General features: G+C 38.1%; 1 protein-coding gene across 3 annotated transcripts in view; it reads left to right on the top strand.

The window, feature by feature from the left end:
- The window catches only part of LOC130662675 (uncharacterized), a 59,760-nt gene that overhangs the window by 16,376 nt on the left and 20,458 nt on the right, over positions 1–22,926 (top strand). Inside the window, exons 2-4 of one of the 3 annotated variants that reach the window (XM_057461584.1) lie at positions 6,960–7,168; positions 7,280–8,536; positions 11,956–12,371. The gene's annotated coding sequence lies outside the window, so the exon portion shown is untranslated. Of the gene's footprint in view, positions 1–6,959; positions 8,537–11,131; positions 11,245–11,955; positions 12,372–22,926 lie in introns of all 3 variants that reach the window. The other 2 variants (XM_057461585.1, XM_057461583.1) reach the window with 2 other exon arrangements.

Here is a 22,926-nt window from a genome sequence, read left to right as displayed (position 1 = left end):
GAGCGACACCCGATCACAGGCTACATGGTAGTGGCAGGCCTTTGCAAAGGCTTAGCGATGGGATCACCTTGCATATGACCAAGAAGGCGGATGGAACTGGGGATATCAAGAGCTACGTGTACTTGCTCCAAGACTCTCAGTTGAACATTCTGGATGGGAGATTTCACTCCGTAGAATATTAGAATAAAGATGACAACTATTGGTGTACTCGTAGCGGGCGCAGCTATAAACGCGTTGGCATTTAGTGGTTCGAATTTCCTTTTCAGTAAGCTGTCAGGGCGTAGTGAAGCAGAACGTAAGAGACACGACAAAGCTTTCGAACAATTACAAGAAGCTCAAGCGGGTTGCGTACGTGACAGACAGAGCAAAATCGATTGGTACAATCAGCAACGAGAGCTTAGGCGTCAAGCTGGCGAAAGCTTGAAAGAGCTTGATGAGGGTATGCGAGAATATTTTATCGCCACGATCGAGAAGGTCCCTAAACTCTCCGACTACTATATACCCTCGAAGCAACAACAAGACGGTGAGCTGACGTTCATCATAGGATCCTTGGCTCTGCTTGGTTTCGCGGTGTACAAGTATATGTAAGGAACGTTTTCGACATGTAATAAACATGTCGAAAGCACATATAGTTACGGCTAAGGAAGCTAAAAAGCTAAGTCAAATCTATTACCAACCCGAACATCTCTGGACCGGACGGAAAGCCATTAAACTACTTTCCGAACATAGTAGTTTCTCTAAGATGAAATGCACCAATTCGACTTACTCTACATGCCACAGGATAAAGTGTATGGAAACACGTACAAGTATATACTCACAGGCATCGACGTGGCTTCGAGGTATAAGGTGGCTAGACCCCTGAGAATGAAAAAAGCTAGTGAAGTAGCTGATATGCTCAAGGATATTTACAAGGTCGGACCCCTCAAATATCCGAGTATATTCCAGTGTGACAACGGCAGTGAGTTCAAGTCGGACGTGAGTAGGCTGCTAGAGACCAAGGGTGTTAAGATAAAACGTGCAACTACCAAGTACCACCATACTTTCACGGCGTTCGTGGAGTCCTATAACAAGGCGCTCGCGGAGAGACTGTTCAAACCTCAAGATGCGCAAGAGCTTGTCTCTAACGAAACTAGTACCACATAGGTCCAACACTTGTACACTATCGTGAAAAGCATGAACAATAGTAAAACGGCTATGATCGGCATTAAACCTTCAAAAGCCATCAAGCTGGATGAAGTCCCGCTTCTGAAAAGTGAGCAGCGCCCCGATGAAAACCCTCTACCCGATGACGGTCTATATTTGTACTTGCGGCAACCTGGAGAAGAGCATGGAGATCAAAAAAGACGCCCGACTGATGCCTGGTGGAGCAAGAAAACGTACAGGCTGGATCGTATCGTAACTGGTACCCGTCTCCTGTACTATTTGGCAGATCGGCCTGATCGAAGCTATGTGTCAGAGGAATTGATGCTAATACCCGAGGATGTTCAAGTACCTCCGGGGCATGTAAAAGAGTGGTAAAATTCTCGATTAAGAGGACCATTTCACGTCATGAGATAGGGTTGGTTTGAAACCAACCCCGCTCTTGATGAAGGGGGTCAATCAGGACCTTCGTATGAAAAACATTTTTAACATCCTTATATCGTATAATATACCTGCTGGGGACATGCTAAAGAATGGTAAATTTCTCGAGTCCGAGGGCCAGTTCATCAAGTTGCCCGCTGCGGGCAACTTGCTCAGTTGATAGGTTTGGTGGTACCGACACCTATCATTTTTTGACCTTCCTTTACCCGACATGGTATACCTGACCATGTAGCTCGTAGTTCCATCAGTAAAATCATGTTCGGGTGGATGTACTCGGATCTGAGTACATCATCAGGGTTAGTAATAGCGTCACCCAATATCATGCGGATTTTTTGCTCCACAGGTGTATGTAGTACATACACCCACTTCATGACGTGAAATGGTTTTTCTTCCTCCAGTTTCAGCATCTCCTCATGTAATCTATCGGTACAAGACATATTTATTTAATTGGAATCATTTTAAAATGCTCCAAAATTTTCCAGGTCCGAGGGTGCTCCAGTCACGTACAAGCAAGCATGTTTCGACTTCCTGAGCTGGGTCTTGATTGACTGCCAATCCGAGAGCATGTTCGTGTCTACATCCACCAGCTTCATATCTGACCTCTCGTGGGGATACCACATGAACAGCTGCTTCTTTTGCCATTGCAGATTCTTTGGGAGGGCCGTGTAAGTTTGAGTGAGGAGCCAGAGACTATGCTTTCGATGTCTCCCATTGATGGCAAGCTCGAGCAGGGGTTGCCGCTTCTTGTCGAGAGTCTCGTCAGCGATCATATCGTCAACGATAAACAGAGTCTCCTCCCCTTCCAGGAGCTTCGATAGTTGCTCGATCCAGTCGAACAGCTGGTCTCGTGGCTCGATTAGGAACACATAGTCATCTTTCCAAAGCGATGCTCTATCGAGATAAGTCTTATTCCAGCGGATGGTGGGACAGAGGATGACAACGTTAAAGAAATGGTGCTTGTACTCGTTCTCCAGGAGGTTCAATACACACTGAGTTTTACCACAGCTTGTAGATCCGGTAAATATGCTCGTGCACGGGTCTTTTACGATATCAATAACCATGTTTGTTGTATGCCATGGGCAGACAATAAAACCTTGAAGGTATTTATTCTATTTTGGAGGCATCATGGAACGCTTATACCAACCTTGTTTTTTGAACCGCGTAATCATCGAATAATATCGCTCCTGTCATATATCCAGCGAGCTTTAAACCGTCCTCCAGGTCCATCTTGGCCCCTGGTCTAGAAACCCCCAGCGCCTTTTTCTCACCCAGTGCCAAGACAATAGTATAGGATACTAGTCCGAGAGATTCCCACAGGGAATCGACAACTTCTTTCTGATACTCTTTGCTGCTCATTTATATTATATAATTATCGCATGTTAAAAAAGTCGGTATCGGGCTGGGCTGTAGGCTTCAAAGGTTGACGCTGCTCTGGTGCACGTGGGATATCTGCAGGCTGCTGAGTAGCTGCAGCCCTTTTACGTAAAATATAATATACCCCTCCTACACAGGCGAGTATAGCAACGATATCTCCAGCGCCATAGAGATAGACACTGCCTGGGGACTTGGGAGGAACTGCGACAGGTTCCTGACTCTCTTGGGAAGTACTTTTGCCCACGTTCTTCTTCAAGTCGCCCTTGTTCTTACGATTCCATTCCGCAAGTCTCTTTCCAGCAGCAACACGAACCTCGTTCTTCTTGGTAATTACTTGGTTAGTAGACTTTTCACCCATTTCTTATAGGTGGTAAGACCTATAACAAATCACTTCTTTTTTACATTAAGATAGAGGGATAGACCCTGATCCTCTAGGATCTCCATAGTGCGTTGGCAGATTTTTACGCATGGCCCAGCCATACAGATTGTTGGCATCGAGGTACTACAAGAATGACGACTCAACCTCCGGATCATATTGGTCCCCCATATACTTGTTGTTCGCCTTGGCATACCTGTGCACATCTTGAGTTATACCTCCATGGATACCTCTTTCGAACATCAGGAACATGTCAGGATCCGTAAGAAGCTCCAGCTTGATCTCGGTATACTTCAACGCTGCTTTCCATGCCAGGCCTGGTGCGCTGTAGAAATGGGCAGGATCGAGCTTGTATTGATCCAAGCACACGTTTCGAAAGCTCTGGAAGATGTCAGTCAATAGCAGGACGTCCGCGACGAGGTATATATTATGGTAGTCACCCATGTTGACCTCAGCACCCTTTGGATTGATGACATTCCAGACTTTTTGAGCATGTTCGTAGTCTTCATCGCTAATCCCTTCATGTTCAACTTGCTATAGAAGGCCTCTTTGGGAGGTAGCTCTGTCTCCTTGAGTTGTTGCCAGCTATTCATGTATTCGTAGGGATAGACACCTTTTCTGCGCATGAGTTTAAAGGTGTCATCCTCAGCGAAATACCAACGGAGATTTTTGCACTGTTCATCATCGAGGTTGCTTGCCAATTTCTCCAAGCTTGATGACATGAATCGACAGCTGTCGATGAACCTGATCTCGATCTTCTTGTACGTTTCACCACCACCGTACCCCATGCCTGCAATGGGTACCTTGATTTTTACATTGAAGGAGATATACTTTTCAGTGTTTTCAGCGATGCAACCAATGTCCTGGGTATCATACTTCTCCCCCAATTCTCGAATGAATAAGTGGGCGTCGTACCCCGAAAGATTGTGGAAGATCACTGGCACATGGCTCGGTATCTTGTAGTTGAAATTGCAGGTATTGTGCGCGGCACCTCTGTATAGACCCGTGTAGTGACAGTGGTCTCGAACTTTGCGGTTCTTTGGATCATCGTCGAAGGGTTTCATGCAGATGTGACATGTCTTTGCCGCTTCATGCTCTCTTTGTAACACCTCCGTTAGGGGCAGCATGTCATGCTGTGGGAAGGTAGCGTAGAGCCGCTTTACCTCATCCTCCAGGTGTTGAACGAACATCTTCACACAGTCCTTACCGCGATATCTCTGCAAGGGATATGATATATCCCCATATGCGAATGTACTATACGTGCACCACCCACATGGTACGTGCCTATTCAACTTTTTCATCTTGGTCTTCCTCTTACCCTCCGTCATGGGAACGAGTAGGGATTCAAAGTCCGCGTAGATGGCGAAGGGTACTTTGAATTGCTGCTGGCCATCCTTGTAGTATAGCTACTTTTCCTTTTTGCTTGGCATCGTAGTCTTGACCGCTTCGTTGTCTTTGCAGTATGCATAGTGCTTATCACGCGATTCGATTGTTGGAAAGGCTTGCAGACAGTTCAGGCAGAAGTGCATTTTTGACGTATTCTTCGATGTCCCACTACCCAGGAGCCGTGAGAGATTTTTGACGGCTATATAGTGGGTTTTCTTGTCATCCGTGAGGAGTAGCAGATTAACCTGTTTCTCGCGTTCGTTGTGTGTTGATCGGCGCAGGATATTAAAAGTCTTCCCTCTCACGTACAAGACGTTCACCGCGATGTCTGGGTTGTTCTTTTCAAACTTGGATATATCCTTGATGCTTGTGGGAAATTCGATGCCCTGCCAGTTATACTGTTCCATATAGGGTTTTAGCTTGCTGATTCTCTGTGGATCGCTGGTTACATCCTCATGATGTAGAGCGGCTATGATACTCCACCTAAAGCACTCTTCATCGTTGTTCTGTGGATTAATGATGGCTTTTTTGGTAGCTATCCACTTAGGTGCTTCGATATACGAGGAACCTCTCGTCAGCTTCAGCTTATGGAAATCCACGTCGAGATGTAGGATCGTGAAGCCGCTATTGGGCAGCGCTGGATTCTCCACATGCGTTTTGACTTGGGCAAGCATCATATCCAGCATCTCCTCCACGTCGCTGCCCTGGAAGACCGGTGTCATATTACTGTGGAAGACCTTATTGATTTCGATAAACTTGTTGGTATCATCCTCGCTGGTATCATCCACTGGCTTCTCCCATAAAATCCAGAGGAAGCACTGTACTTTAGAAGACCCCATGTCTTTAACCTGGTTCTCGATCAGGGTTTTCACGTGTGATCGCACCATCCCCAAGTACCCATCGACATCCGTACCGTCTATGCCAGGGATGCGGAAGCTCTTAAGGTTTTATGGTGAGCATGTTTATGTTCCTGGGGTGTGAAATCTTGGTTCGGTTGCTGCTTATCTTCAGCATGAACCTCCTTTGTCGCTTGCTCAACTTCACCTATCAGGGTCTTCTTGGATCCATCATAAAGAGCAATGATTCGATTTTTTGCCGATGCATATATGTCTTCCACCGGCTTTCTAATAACCTCTGATACATACTTCACAAGCCAGTCAAACCACTCTCGCAGCTTACTCTTGACTACTGAACGTGTCCTTGCCATCTCTTGGCGTTCAAAGACATTCATGGCTTCGGGTGTGGGGAGTCGAGTTTCAATCTTGCTCTTAATTGGACGGGTTTTTGCCATCTCTTGACGCTCGAATATATCCAAGGCATCTGGTGTGAATGCTTCTGCTCTCGGAGTAGGAACAGGTTGTGGTGGTGCCTCCAATAAAGCAGCAAGATCGACTTTGCGTAGCTGGTAATATCCCCTGAGTCCGCGGGCCTTTGTCTCATCACGTAATTGTTTCACGGTATGTACATTTATTTCTTTATTATATAGATTTTTAGACTTTAACAAGCAATATTTCTAGCGCGGACCTTCGAATAGGGGAATTCCCCTACTCGATTATGCATGCGTTAGATTTATCGGGGATCGGAATTTATCGGATTCCAGGAATTCGGAATTTGAGGGAAAGTCCCTATATTATGCAATGAAGCGTGACGTCATTTCTGGAAGTTACTCATTTGCTGTATGATATGCGTGCGCGACTGCGCTAGAACATACATTTTCCTATCTCTGCACGCGGTGTTGCTAAATTAAATTGTATATCCTCTTAAAAGAACCTCTATCTCCTACACTGTAAAATATTGTTGTCCACTGTCTGTGAGAGTTTGCGTCATATTTTATTGTGCAAATGTATGTTTTCTTCTCTCATAGGTGGGGTGCGAAATCCAATGGCTTACCTTCTCGCGGTGCACCCTGTTACGTCAATTTTATCTGGATTTATAAAAAAAAAATTTTACAGAATTTTAATTTCAGAAACTTAAAAAATTGACTTGCAAACACAAAATAAATTTTTTGCAGCCCTTCCTAAGTTAAAAAACTTTTTACACTAAATGCTCTTTGTTGAAGTCCAGTTAAAGTTCAGAAATTGAAAGCCAGGGTTGCCTAATGGGCATTCTTTCTGCAGAAATTTTATATGGTCTGCTATTGTTAAGAAAATCACTATTTATGTAGCTGTACATGTATATTCAGTTGCACAAATTCTATCTCTCTTAATATTCATGCAACTTCATTTAAATAATTTATTTTTAGGCTACCTAAAAATGTCAAGATTTAATAGATTTAAAAATTCTGGAGCCCCAGCACCTCCACCAACGGCTACAATGCCTTTAAATTTAATACAAGCTGCAACACCAACTGCAACTACAACGACAACTGCTGCCACAGCTGCAACAATAACACCAGCTGCAGCAACAACAACAACAACAACAACTCAATCAGAGCAAGGAGGCCGCAACGATGTAAGCTCCACCTTCATTACCATCCTTTATAGCCTCTAATTCTCTCGCATATTGTCATCACCTTATTGCAGAAAAAGTTTTAATCTTAATATATTATTTTCTCTATTTTAGAATCTATCCTACCGAGCATAGCTGCGGTATCGCAGGCATAATCCAGGGCCCAGTTCCAGGGCGTCATACTTGGTGTGGCGTCGCCTCGGGGGCAGGGACCGTGAGGGCTTCCGCTGGCGGGAGCGGCCTGGGCCCTCTACACGTGAAGAGGGGGCAAGATCGATCCTGATAGAACAGGGGCAGTGCTCTATCAAAGTGGAATACCGTTAATTGGTGACCACTTTGATACATGAAATCTTTTAATTAAACTAATTTACTCACCTGTTTGTCAGTGATCGATATCACTCACTTTTTAATGTTATTTATAGTTTATTATTTTGAAGTTCCATTATATTTCCAGTTTTATTATATAGTATGCATTGAAGTTCAGCTCTTTGTCAGTCCTCTGTGAAAGTTTGCTTGCTTTTTTTATAGTTTGGCATTAAATACAGTTGTCTCAGTATCAGTTTTAGCCCATATCAATATACCACTCTCATTATTTTGCAGATAACGTAATAGTGTTTGTAGTCTTTTGCATAGTTAGTATCAGTATTTCTAATATTCATAGTTTATTTAAAAAACATACGGTACTTAAAAACCATTAGCTCTTTGTCAGTCTTTTATAAAAGGGTTGTCTGCTTTTTCTTAGTTTCGCATCAAATTCAATTGCCTCAGTCTTTAGTCTTAGCCAATATCAATATTTTGTAGATGACATGTTTGCAGTCTTTATGCATAGTTAGTATCAATATCTCTAATATTCATAATTTATGTCAAAAAATATCATACGTAAAAATATTTTGTCAAAAATTAAAAAACTCAGCGTTGTTTCTATCTTTATGTTTAGTTCTTATTATAATATAGTTATTTTAGTTCGCTTTGTTAATAATATAGACAGTTATTATATTCAATGTTACTAAGTTCTACACAAAGCCATTGTATAATTTATCTTGCCCCTGTCATATCACTACCTCTGTATATGTTTGCACATAGCTACATTTAGCCATTAAATTAGTTCATAATTTACATTCTCTCTAAAATGGCTACAATGAGGTTGAAGATTATCCAAAAACTTTTTCTTTGGATAACCTTCTGGCTAAACTGATACCCCTGTGAGAAGCAGCTAATACGGACATCATAAATGTTCGGGGGACCAGCAAGCCTGAACCTATTAAATTTGTATCTGTAGAGTGTTGATTTGTTCCTCTTTTTTGTAGAAAACATCACGCATGGGTTACTATTCGAGCAATCCACTAGGAAAGTTTATGCCTATTTTATAAGGTAAGTTTTTTTTTATTCTACATACTTCCCTTCGTCATTGATTGCCTACCCCGGCGTATCGACGCCGGGTTTCCCGGCTAGTCTCTTTAATAATAGCCGTATTCCGTCTGTCTGTTTGTGCGCAAGAAACATGTCATGTTACGGAGACATGAAATGTGCGACATATAAAAGGACGGGCGACCCCGTGGATTTTTCCACGGGTTAACGGCTAGTCTATATATTAATACACCAGTTCCGTGTGTCTGTAACAGGCAAAGTGGATATGTTCATTTTCCTTTGATCTTACCAAAATTTTCTTTGAAGTAACCGAAAAATGCATGTATGGATATGTTAATTTTTCTGACGTTACGGCGCGACGTCAATAACATTACTTTAACGTCAAGCACATGATCATATACATTTTCTTGATCAGTGCTTTAAGCTCTATACAATAGAGGCAACGTGACAACAAGCTTCTGAATTATTTTTTTCAACAACGGGTATACAAATTTCCAAAGAAAAATTTTTTGTACTTTTATTAGGGACTTTGGTGACGTCAGCAAGTTTTTTAAACCCTTATATTTCATTAACCATTTATCAAAAGCATGTGCTTACATACATTTTTTTTTGATCAGCGCTTAAAGCTCTACGCAATAGTGGCAACGTAAAATCAAGGTTCTATTTTTTGGCAGATGGGTTGCTGACGTCACCAAAATTCATATGACGCTTAAGTTTTAATTTTATCCTGCCTCAGTGGATTTTTCCACGGGCTTTATCGACTAGTGTATATAATAATACGCCAGTTCCGTGTGCCTGTGACAGGCAAAGTTGATATCGTCATTTTCCTTTGATGTCGCCGAAAAAAATATGTCTATTTTGTTAGCGGATTTACTTTGTTTACGTCACGTGATGAAAACGACTCAATTTGATTTGCTGAAAAAAATTTAACGGCTAACTTTCCAAAAATGGTGTCTCTCGACACCGAAAAAAACACAAAAGAAAGGTCCCTTCGTCTTGAAAAAAGTCCAAAGAGTGATTCAGAGAAAGAAAACTCTAAGTAAAGAAGTAGAAGTAGAAAAATAAAGTTGAAAGCCACAAGAAGTTACTTCGGAAGTGAAAAGTGGAGCTAGGAAGTAGTAAGGTAAAGTTAGAAGTAGAAAATGCATGCTAGAGTTTCAAGTGGATTGGAATTCAGAAAAAGTAAGAACTTTAATATATTTAGACGTTCTGTTTTTATGTCGCTGAAGCTGTGTGTTACTTTTTTATGTAGTACACTTAAAATTGTCAAGCAGAATCGCATTCTCAAAAAAAATCCATTAAAGCTCCAAATTCTTAAAGTTTTTACCGCGTTTTTTTTTCAATTTTTTTCCATAATTAATGTGTCCCCTGGTGCGTAACTAATGTATTTGTACTAAAATTCAAAATGCTAGATAAAGATGTTAGCTGACTAACAAACTAATTTGCTGGACAAACAGAAAACTTTGGTTTGTTTTACATTACTATTGTTTCTCTTTATAATGTCTTTTACTAAGCATGGATAGCCAGCTATAGACCCAGTTAAGTCTCCCCAGTTTAAGTGTATTTAACTGGGTGTCTTAGCTACTGTTATCTGATAGCTAATGTTACCTTTAAGGCTCCCATCCCAAGCTTCTTAGCTAGCTCTAACCTATCTCTTATTTTTTGAAGACGAATTATGATGTAACAAGTTAGCTACAGAATCTTTCTTGAACTTTTAGGATGGTGTGACTCATTGTTATGCTCATATAGTATAATTTTTTTCACATTACCTGTGAACTTTACAAAGGGGACCACAATATGAAAAGTGAAACGAATTTTATAGAATTTAAAGTGTGTGTTAAGTTATTTTTATTGTTTTGTTTCTGACATCCCGTTAAATATGCCAGGTTTTTTTACAGGGTTTTTTTACATTCGATTGGAAATTTACGTTGGTTTATGACTTTGGGTTAAAAAAAATTATGAAAGGATGGTATGATTAAGTCAGTTTATATTGTTTGTGTTGCAAAATGCTGTTTTTTAAAATTTTGTGTAAATATTTGTGGAAATAAACCACATGCAATATATACTGAATGAACAAATTTTTGTAGAATCGGACTTCACTGTAAGCTGTTGTATAAGCTAATGTCTTTATATTTCGTAATATAAACTATTGTTGGGGAGAACTAACTGTATGTGATGTAATATTTGGTGGATGAAAATTCCAGGTTTCACGGTTTTGTATTTCTTGAGAATTTTACAAAATTTTGTAGGGATATATAAATGTTTGCTGATGATAAAAAAATTACTTAATGTTCTGACTGAAACTGTTTTTGTTCTTTATATTTTCTAATCTAACGGGCGAGGACTGTATACACTGAAATTACTGATTTTTCTAAATTTTGATGTGTTTTATAATCTTTTTGTGGAAGATTAATGGGTATTGGCAATATGCGATATGCTGAATGAAATTATTTTTGTTGATTTAGATGTGTTTCTCAAAAACCAATCTGTTTTACATTTTGTGTAAACTTTTGTTTACGAACCGTATACAATGTTTCCAAAATAATGAGCCTTTTTTATTCAAGTTTATTCTTTGCTTATTGATTTTTTGACCTTTAGGTTCAAAATTGTTGGTAAAGGGCAGTACGGATTATCGCGTTATTTCTAACATTGTTATTATCCGTGTTGTGACTGTCAGTGTTGTAACTGTCGGTGTTCTTACTGTCGGTTTTGTGAGTATTGCTGTTCTTTTTTATTTTGTGTAAGATTTGTGTGGAGGATTTAATGCGATTTGACATTTAATATTTGGTGTAAAATTTTAAGAACATTTTTTTTGTATATGCACTGCTGGTGGCAGCAAAACATCTAAAGCAACCTATTTTTTCATTGGCCTTTTTCCTAAGTGGATTTTTCCGCGGGCCTTATCGACTAGTCCATATAATAATACGCCAGTTCCGTGTGTCTGTAACAGGCAAAGTGGATATGTTTATTTTGCCTTTGATGTTACCGAAATTTTCTTTGAAGTAACCGATAAATGCATGTCTCATATGTTAAATTTTTGACGGTACGGCACGATGTCAATAACACTACTTTAACGTCAATATCCTATATTAAATTAATGAAGCCATTACAGTGCACTTAAAACTTTGAGGCCAAATAACTTGGAAACAAGGTGGTCACGTGGGTAACTAGGGACCACCTGGGACCAATTTGGATAAGTTTTCTAAACCTGGGTCCCCGAATCCGTTTCGGAATAGTCGGGTTGATGACGTCATCAAGAAATCTTCAAACCTTAATATCTCTGCAACCGTTTGTCAAAAGTACATAATCCTATACATTTTCTTGATCAGCGTTTCAAGATCTATATTGTTATGTCGCACATGCTCTATTCGGCATAATACACCAAGAACTTTATTGTATTGACTCTGACATATTTTATTTAGTTAAGATTTACGTCATGTAAGCAAGCACATCTCTTTTCTTCTCTCTGCCAACCCACGCAACTTAACAATTGGCGACGAGAATTTTGTGAGGGAAGAAGATGACAAAGCTTATGCAAAATATACCCTTCGTGGAACCGTTTACAATCGATAAAGCAGCCACAACAAATTTAGACAAGAAATAGCAATCATACTTAGAAGAATTTGAATTATTCATAACAGCATCTGGCGTGAGTGAACAAAAACAAAAAATCGCACTTCTGCTTCACCTTGGTGGTAGAGACTTACGAGAAGTCTACAAAACAGTAAAACAAGAAAACGACTCGTACAATGAAGTCAAAGAAAAATTAACGACGTATTTTATTCCGAAGAAAAATATAACATGCGAACGATTCCTATTTAAAAGTGCAACACAAGAGGTAAGTGAGTCTTGCTCGTCGTACATAACAAGGCTTAAGACTCTCGCAGACACATACTCATTCAATCATCAATCCGAAAACGAAACACGCGACCATTTTATTTTTACATGTCGATCAAAAAGTTTTAAGAAGAAACAAGAAGCCCTGGGGGCTCTAAGAATTTTCGCGCGCTACCAAAATATTTGATGAAAACCTGCTAATTCGTTGTGTTATTGTGCCAAACATTCGAAGGGGTTTGGTGCATGAACCTCTGAAGATAAAGCCCATCAGTGACATTATATCTTACAACAAACGCAAACAAAACGAAACGTGTCATAATAAACTCACATTTTAAAAGAAATTGCTAACAAAAAATACAGCCTATCATTCATGGTTGAAAGTCTTGCGATTGAGACGTTTATGGTCTTAAACGGCATTAGTTGACAAAAAATCAAAATTTTGATGTAACCATCATTTTCAGCATACTTTATTTGTTAACTGTTCCAAATTTTGTTGAAAATAAAGTAGTTCTAATTTTTGGACCAATTTTGGCCTAAAATGACATTTAGGTGACAAAACTCAAAATTATTATGTCACCATTATGTTCAGCATACTTTTTTTGTTAACTGTGCCAAATTTTGTCGAAAACAAATACCAATTTTGGCCTGAAAAGCGTCAATACTAGACTTCCCAGTAGTTAAGGAGCTTGGGTACGACGTTTACATCTGTAACCGACCGTAACGTGAAATCCCAGGGTCGATTTTTTCTCAAAAAATGCTCCGAAAGAAAAAAACGACGGTTTTAAAGAATTTCCTACGCCTTCGGGCGCGGAAATTCAATTACTTCAAGAAGAAAATCTTACGTTAGAAAAACTATTAGAAATTAGTCGGAATCTAGAAATATCGCAGAAACAAGCAGCCGAAATTGCTACAACAAAGTCGTCGTCAAGTTCAACTGAAGACGAACAAGTGAACAAAGTTCATCGTAGTAACGAACATTATAAACCCCAGCAAAAACAACACGACGATCGAAATCGTAGTAACCATAGCATCAAGTATTGTTATAAATGTGGAGAACACTTTACACCGAATCATCAAAAGACGTGTTATGATATTGGTAAGAAATGTTATAATTGTGGTAAATCGAATCATTTATCAAAATGAGACGCAGAAATAAATCAACCAAATATAATGGTAAAAAATCGACGTATTCGAAAAGTCGAAGAAGAAGCCGACAGTGATAATTCAGACGATGACCTAGGTCAAGCATTTGCTGTTTTATTTTCTGTCAATCATAATTATGAAGAAGCATCGAAGCGTAAGAAAACAAAGATTGTGCTGAAAGTTAATGACGTAAATACAAACGTTATTATCGACAGTGGCTGATATAGATATAATCGATAGAAATACTTTCAATAGAATTCAAAAGACCTACAAACCTATTCAATTAAAAAGTGCGACAAAGAATATATTTCCGTACGAAAACCACTGAAAATGCTTGGTTTCTTTCATCCAACGATAGAAAGTGAACTCACTATTGTTACCGCCCCTGTTTACGTAATCGATAAAGAATCAGCTGGTAATCTGATTGGCTACTCAACAGCCAATGATTTAAAGTTGCTTCAAATTAACAATGTCAACCACGTATCAGCCAATCAGAAAATTAAAGACAACGCCTTCCAAAATGTACCGAACGATTATCGAAAAATCTGCGAAAAATTCCAATGTTTATGTCATGGAAAAGGAACATTTTTAAATTATAAATGTAAACTAAAAATCGACGAAAATGTCCGTCCTATCCATAAACGACTTCGACGTCAACCGTATCAACTTTGCAAAGCTATCAAAGAAAAGCTCGAATCGATGGAAAAAGATGGTTTAATAAGCAAAGTCGATTCACCTCAAGAATGGTTGAATAATATTGTCGTTACAGCGAAATCAAATGGTGATATCCGAACATGTGTCGACGTTCGTGAGATCAATAAAGCTAACGTACGACAAAAATATCCAATTCCTACAGTTGATTCGCTTATCGACGAAATCGGAGATTCAAACTTGTTTAGTAAAATAGACTTACGTGAAGCGTATACTCAAATCGAGTTAGATGAAGAATCAAGTAAATTAACAAGTTCTATTACCGACGAAGGTGTTTACAAGTTCAATAGTTTAATATATGGAATTAATGATGCCGGCGATATATTTCAACAATGTTTGCAATCGAAAATCAGTGATTTACATGGAGTCGAGTGCATCAGCGACGACATCATAGTCTACTCGAAAAACATTCATGAACACAAAGAACCGTAAGCCGATAACATTGTAGGTCGATGCTAGCAATTATGCTATTGGTGTTATTCTTTTACAACCGGATGACGAAGGACATTCAAAACCTGTCTGTTACACCTCTCGTGCATTATCTCAAACTGAACAAAAATATTCAGTTACTGAAAAAGAAAGTTTAGACGTAGTCCATGCTGTTTCAAAATGGCATGTTTATTTATATCATGCAGAATTTCCAGTTATAGTTGATCATAATCCGTTAAAGTTTATTTTAACATCACGTACTAGAGCTACGCCGCGAATCGAAAGATGGCAGATAAAACTTCAAAGTTACCGATTTGATATTATTTATAAACAAGGTGCGAAAAATCTTGCTGATTACATTAGTAGAATACGTAACAACGCTCTAACTAGTGAAAACATTACAAATGAATATGCAAATTTTATTACAAATAATTCCGTACCACACTCTATGTCGTTAAATGAAATACGCACAGCCTCAGAAAATGATGACGAAATTCAAGAAATACGTAAAGCACTTACATCCGACAATTAGTCCTCGTTACAAAAATATGAAGTTTATAAAGAAGAATATTGTGAAGTTAATGGTACTATATTACGTAGAGATCGTTTATTTATTCCGAAATCATTAGTGCAGAAAATCATGAAAATAGCATATCGTTCATGTCTTGGTATAGTAAAATTAAAAAGTTTGCTACTTTGCAAAGTCTATTGGTACAACATGGACAGAAACATCGAAAATATCATTCAATCATGTCCATCATGTCAAAAGATGGGGAGACAACAAACCAACACCTGTACAAATGACCGAATTACCGACATCACCATGGTCACACATTGCAGCCGATTTTTATGGTAATTTACCGACAGGTGAGAAAATTCTAGTAATTCAGATTTATTTTCGAAGTTCCCGATTGTTGAAGTTATGAAATCTACGACGTTCAATATTGTATCTACTCGCCTTGATAATCTCTTTTCAATTTTTGGTTATCCCGAAATTATAAAAACGGATAATGGACCCCCTGGGACAGTCATGAAATTGATCTATTTTTTAAATCACGTGGTATTGTACATGACAGTTCAATTCCTTATTGGCCCAGAAGCAACGGGCAAGCTGAGCGTTTTATGCCAAACTTGAGTAAATTAATCCGTCACTCATTCGACGCTGGTACCGACTAGAAAGATACCTTACGATCAATGCTCCTGAATGACAGAAACTGCGTTCATCCAGCAACTAACGAAAAACCTTCAAAATTGTTTTTTGGTCGTGAAATCAGCACAGGAATACCGACAATGAACAACAAAACGACACCACGGTACGAAACCGTCAAACGTCACCACGATACTTACACTCACAAAGCAAAACAAACCGCTGACAAACATTGCCGTCCTGCAATCCCAATCAAAGTTAACAGCCAAGTCTTCATAAGAAGTGGCGTAAGAAATAACAAATTCCAAACAACATATTTACCAGATATATACACAGTAGTTACAGTCAATGGTACCCAAATAACAGTTAAAAATAACAGAACAAATATCATTATCAAACGCTTACATTCTTTTGAAAAACTTGTTTATAACAAAACAAATGCAACAGATCAGAAATCCGACACAGTCAACGACGATAATATAACACAAAAACAGTATCCAATGCGATCTAAGAAACAGTAAACATTAATCTAAAACGATGGTGAGATGTTATGTCGCACATGCTCTATTCGGCATAATACACCAAGAACTTTATTGTATTGACTCTGACTTATTTTATTTAGTTAAGATTTACGTTATGTTAAGCAAGCACGTCTCTTTTCTTCTCTCTGCCAACCCACGCAACATAACATATATGATAGAGACAACAGGTATACAAACTTCTAAAAAAAATTTTTTTGGTTTTGACGGGCCATTGCTGACGTCAGCAAAATTTTTGAACCATCTCATTAACCGCTCATCAAAAGCACATAATCATATACATTTTCTTGATAAGCGTTTTGCACAATACAGGCAACGAATAAACTAAATTTTGCCAAAGTTTTTTGTAATAGCACTGCTGACGTCGACAAAAAATCTTAAACTTTTCCATTGTCCTTCTGTCTAAGTGGATTTCTCCACGGGCCTTATCGACTAGTGTTTTGAATAAAACTTCAATGACAATAGAATATTTTAAGCTGCAATGACATCATTGAAGAGTTTTTATCCACTAATACAATAATAACCGATTACCCCGGGCTGTACCGCAAAATATCGCCCGAGGTATAAGTGCCGATCATGAAGATTTGTCCCACTACTAATAACATTTCTTCAATAATAACGGTAAAAGGTAGAATCTTTACTCCAAGTGCCATATTTTAAAATAACATTTAGAGGCACCCCTGTTTTGTTTTTGCTTTGTTCTCAGAGACCGAATGACAGCTACCTAAGGAAAAAACACTGGTATCAAACTAGCAGCAGTCATAGTTGATTTAATCTATCCTCATAGTGTATCCCTAGAGGCAGCATGATGGGGTTTCCCAAGAGTGACATCAAGCGGAGCAATTTTTCTCAGATAGCAATTGGTCTCTTTTTAACAAGTAGGCTTGGGTATATTGGAGTGGGCATAAATAGGGGACAGAAAGGAACGCCCTGTGCATCAAGGTCCTATCAGTTTTTTTAAGCCGTGTTGTTATAATCAAGCCAGGTAAGTGACATAACATCACATTGTCTGTCAAATCTATATATGGAACAATATGGAACTAAGGTGTATTTAGGTGTACTTAGTCTTATTAAAAGCTCCTTTTATAAAACAGCTTATTAATGGATGCTCTAGAAGAGAACCATAACTACTGATTGAAACAACTACAGCAACAGCACTTCTAGTTGTACATAAAACACTCTATCTAGACTCACCTTTGAATAATTTAGTAAGGCATATTAACACATCTTTCACATTTGGATGATTGGGATCAATCAACCTCCCAGTGCAATATTGTATCCATCGTCTGATTGCACCTCAGTATTGTTTCTGGGTACCTTCTCACCACGATGCTGCAATGATATCGACAGTGTCTGGTGGAAGCTCTTCACCTTGCAATGATTCCCAGAGACAGACAGCAGGACCAGCGACAACGTTTCGTGTAGAGGATGTTGCCTTTCTTTTCCCAGTAGAAACAACAATCTGAACGAAGAAGGAAATAACACAGGTGTCCTGTATAAGATATAAATTGCCTGAGAAAACCAAAGCTGTGACGATCAGAAAGGTACTACAAGAATGCCTGTGACTTGATCCATATTAATCTTTGCAATAACTTTCTTAATCACATTAAATGTTGGAAAGGTATAAAAGTTTAAAATTGACCAGGTCTAAGAAAAGGCATTTACAGCTTAAGCATGCGGATCAGGTCTATTACATTTTGAATCAAGTCTGGATGCAAAAAGATCAATATCAAATTTTTAAAAAATATCAGAAACTATATGACATTGTTACATTTAGGGACCATTTAATGTTATCTTAGAATTGTCGTGATTTATAATCAGCTATAGTATTTAATACACCGGGTATAACACAAGCTGATAACCAAACATCACGTGTTCTGGCGAATTCCCATATTTTAACAGCTAATTTATTACAAGCAATGGAGTGAAGGCCCTTCTTTGTTATGTGGGCCACAGCTGTTGTTGCGTTATTATTTGAAAGTAAAATTTTGAAAAACTTGTGTTTTTTAGTTTGTTAAATATTACACCATGTTTGTTCATTGTCCCCTATGTCTTCATTCTCGTTCAATGTCTCACTTGTTCTTTTTGTCTGTTCTCCATCACTGTGTTCATTTGTAATCACTCTCCCCAATGTATTGTTAATTGCTGTATAGTTTATTGTGTGTCATGTCCCAACGCGATCATTTCTTGTAATATATATATTTTTAGTTCAACATGTAAAAAGTGTCTTCCTCTCAAACTCCGAGGTATAGCGAGAGTTGCATCAACATCAAGCGTTTTTTACTTATATTCAAATTCCAATTTAAATACTTAAAATTCTCAATTCAAGTTAGTCTTAGCAAGCAAATTTTATCAGGGCATTCAGCACAATATTCTGGCAAGCTGGTGAGTTTTATTCATGTGGCTTTGTTTTCTCATTTTCAACAGGCTTGCCGTTTTTCCTATCAATTATTTATCAATTATTTAAATTTAATTTCATTGTATTTAGTTTGAACCGTTTCAAAATCATTTTGTTACAAACATATGCCGTATTTTGTGCCCTGATCTGATTTTGGGTGTTTGGCCGGAAACCCTAACATTCAAACAGCATTCAACACGAAGGCGCTTATGCGAAGAAGTAAAAGATCAAAAATTGCTATAAACTACAAGGAGTTGCATACAAGTGGAAAAAAAAGTTATCAAACCAAATAAGCAGTTAGACGTTATTAATTTAACAGAATAATTTTAGGAGTTTAATTTGCGCGATACAGATATGGATGACCTTTTGGTACAAATTGACACAGTTTCGGACGATTTAGGCGAGGTGAACATTTCACAATCGATGGAAGAGTTAAATATAGCCCTTGAAAAAATTAATCAATTACGCACTGTATTTAGAGCTAAAGATAAAGAGCTCCGGAACAAGGCAAGTGATTATGAATCCAACTATGGTGTGAATTTTAATTCAAAGATGGTTTTATTCAGGATGCAAATGATGCAAAACACAAACTAAGATTAAAAGATTTGTAGGGGAGCAGGAGAAGAAAACAAATAAAGAAAAGCATGCAAAGTTTTTAACTGATGACGTTGCCAGAATTTTATCGGAGGTAGAGATTGAAATTTATATTGATTTGGCAGGGTTAGTTAGTGTCTAGTAGAAGCAGCGATTTACATGATTTAACGAGAAAGGTGAATGTGGTTTTTACGAAAATACCACAGCTATTATTGGAAAAGGGTAACGTATCACATGTAGTTAGTTTATTAAGAAAGTATAAAGAGATTGCTAAAGCTTTACCAAGTTATACTAAAAGTTAGAAGAAGAAACTTGAAACAGAGAATTAGAAAAGGAAAGTGTTTTTCAAGGCAGCAAGCTAAATATAAAACTTGATAAGTTCAATGGATATGATCATAATGTTGATATTTATACATTCAGAGATAATTTTGAAAAGATTTACTCATGAACAACTCCAAGACGTTTAATGTCAGATTTACTTAAAAATAATTATTTAGAGGATTCCCCATTGTCATTAGTGACTTCAGTCGACGATATCGAAGAGATATGGCAGCGATTACAAAGTGCGTATGGTGACTCCAAGATTATCCTAAACAAAAAGTTGCAGTGTTTGAAAAGTTTTGATTCAATTTGGAAGTACAAAGATTCTGAAAGGATTGTTGACTTACTGAGCAAGTTGGCGGAATTGTTACACAGTCAACTCATGGAATTTATACGTTGAAGTTTCCGTTATCTAATGGGAAATCAGCCAATATGACAGGAGTATGTCTAGATCAAATCACTGCTACGTTTCCACAGTATCCACTTAAAGAAGTTGAATCGGAAAGAAAACAAGCGCATCGATTGAAATATGGAAGTGATTATCAATTACCAAAGCTACCAAAAAGCGTTGGTGGAGAGATCGATTTTATGATAGGTATTAAATATTTGCGTTACCATCCAAAATCTGTATTTCAATTACCGTCAGACTTAACCATTTATGAGTCGGTCTTTGAGAGTGCTAATGGCGGATCTGGAGTGATAGGTGGCTCACACAAGATATTTTCGTCAATTGAAATTGCTCAAGCCAAATTCACCAATCTACATTCCTTTCAAATCAGTTGGATCTGTATCGAAGTGGTTATCAAGTAAACCCGGACTTGTCTTTACTTGGATATGAGGTGTGCAATTTTGATCTTATGATAACGATAATTACGCAATCGATAATTCACTCTTTGAATCAAGGCAAGGTAAACTGTTTTTAAAGGCTGAGGAGACTGGAAGTAAGATAACGTATAGGTGTGTTAAATGCAGGTCGTGTTCTAATTGCAAAAACCATGAACAGACTGAGGCAATTAGCATTAAGAAAGAGGTTGAACAAGATTAATTAATCATTCTGTTCTAGTAGATTCTAATTCTAGAACAACAATAGCAAAGCTACCATTTATTCAAGATCCAGAATCAAAATTGACACCAAACAAGCACAAAACAATGAAGGTCTACCAACAACAACTAAAGAAACTTAGCTAAGCAAAGAAAGTGTTATCAAATCTGAATCAAAATTACAATCCTTGGGTCATGTAGAATTCGTGAAGAATTTAACTGATCAGCAACAAAGAATGTTGGAAGAATCAAACATAAAAAACTACATTCCATGGCGAGCAGTTTGGAAGGGAAGCTCAGCAACAACTCCTTGCAGACTGGTGTTTGATGCATCACAAGCAACTGATTCAGGGTACAGCTTGAACGACTTGCTAGCTAAGGGTAGAAACAACATGAATAAGTTACAGGAAATTCTGATGAGATGGTCAATGTATCCTGTAGATGCATATCACACAGACATCCAAAAATGTACAATTCGGTAAAATTGAGACAGGAAGATTGGTGTTATCAAAGATATACTTGGCAAAGTGACTTGGACATCAGCAAAATTCCCGAGGAGAAAGTCATCAAAACCTTAATATAAGGAGTACGATCGAGTGGAAATCAAGCAGAATTAGGATTGAGGGAAACAGCTAGAATATCATAATCTCAGTTTCCTAAAGTGTACAACGACATATACATTGACGATTGTTTATCGGGAGAAAGGACCGATGATTTGGCAAAGAATTGTGCAGATAAATTGGAAATTGTTTTAAATAAAGGAGGATTCACCCTCAAAGGTATAACATTTTCGGGTACTAATTCTAGTGAAATGCTAAGTGACGATGGTATTACTATTAGTGTTGCAGGTCTGAAATGGCATTTTAAAGACGATGTTTTATCTTTGGATATTGGTGAATTGAACTTCTCAAAAAAATTAAGAGGGAGAAAGTTGGTAAATGAAGCATCTTTTAAAATTCCAGAAAAATTAACCCGTCGTCACTGTACTTCTAAAGTTGCAGAAATCTTCGATTTATCTGGAAGGATAACACCATTAGTTGCTTCAATGAAATTAGATCTCCACGTTTTTTAGCAAAGAAAGTTAGAATGGGATGACGATGACGTTATTGCAGACGATTTGCGTTTGAATTGGATATCTAATTTCAACACAATAAAAGAAATGAGAAATCTCCGATATAATCGAGCAGTTGTTCCAAGCGATGCGAAAAATCTGAACATTGGAACCCTTGATTTTGGTGACCCAAGCAAAGGTATGGCTTGTTCTGCAATTTATGCGAGATTTGAGAGAACAAATAGAGACTTTTCATGTCAGTTGGTTTTGGGACGATCGAAGATAATCCCTGAAGGAACGTCGCAACCCAGGGCAGAATTAATTGCTGCTCTACTTAATACCCACTCTGGTGAAGTGGTCAAGCGATCTTTTAGTGATTACCATCAATATCATGTTAAGATATCAGATAGTGAGATTGTATTACATTGGTTAAAGAATGAAGAAAAGCCGTTGAAACAATGGGTGAGAAACAGAGTGATTGAAGTCAAAAAATTCACTAATGTAGACAATTGGTATTATGTTGACAGTAAAAACATGATTGCTGATCTAGGAACAAGAAAAGGTTGTCAGATCAAAGATATTGATCAATCTTCAAAATGGATTAACGGGTATGACTGGATGAAAAATGATATTAGTGATATGCCGTTGAAGTCTGTCAACGATATAAAGCTCGATTCGAGTGACCAGAAAGAAGCTCAAAGGGAAATGCCGATGATTTCAGTGCATAGTAATGATGTTACTTGTAGATCCAAGTTACCTAAAGATATCCAGAAGAGGTTTGAATTTTCAAATTATGTCATTGATCCCAATAAACATCGATTCTGTGTTGTCGTTAGAATAATGGCTATTGTCTACAAGTTCATTAATTGCATTCAGAAATGAAAGCTCTTTAGGAAATCAACTTGCCGAAAGACCAAAGAGTTCATCCTTTCTGGTAAAAGGTATTTCTACAAAAAGTCAACCACGACATTTTGCGTCCCAGTGGTAGATAAGCATTCTCCGGTAGCTTATAGTATCATAAATGAAGTTCACTGGCACAGCAAAGTTAAGCATTTTGGTGTGGAAACTGTGTGGCGGGAGGTGTTGCGATTTGCGTTCATCATTGAAGGAAGAGAAATTGTAAAAAGAATTAGGAAACCATTGTACATCCTTAATAGAAAATTCTGACAGAAAAACCTTTAA

Source organism: Hydractinia symbiolongicarpus, chromosome 10, assembly GCF_029227915.1.
Source record: "Hydractinia symbiolongicarpus strain clone_291-10 chromosome 10, HSymV2.1, whole genome shotgun sequence".
Lineage (NCBI taxonomy): Eukaryota > Metazoa > Cnidaria > Hydrozoa > Anthoathecata > Hydractiniidae > Hydractinia > Hydractinia symbiolongicarpus.
Note: the sequence above shows the minus strand (reverse complement) of the source record. Positions and strands in the feature narration are given on the sequence as shown.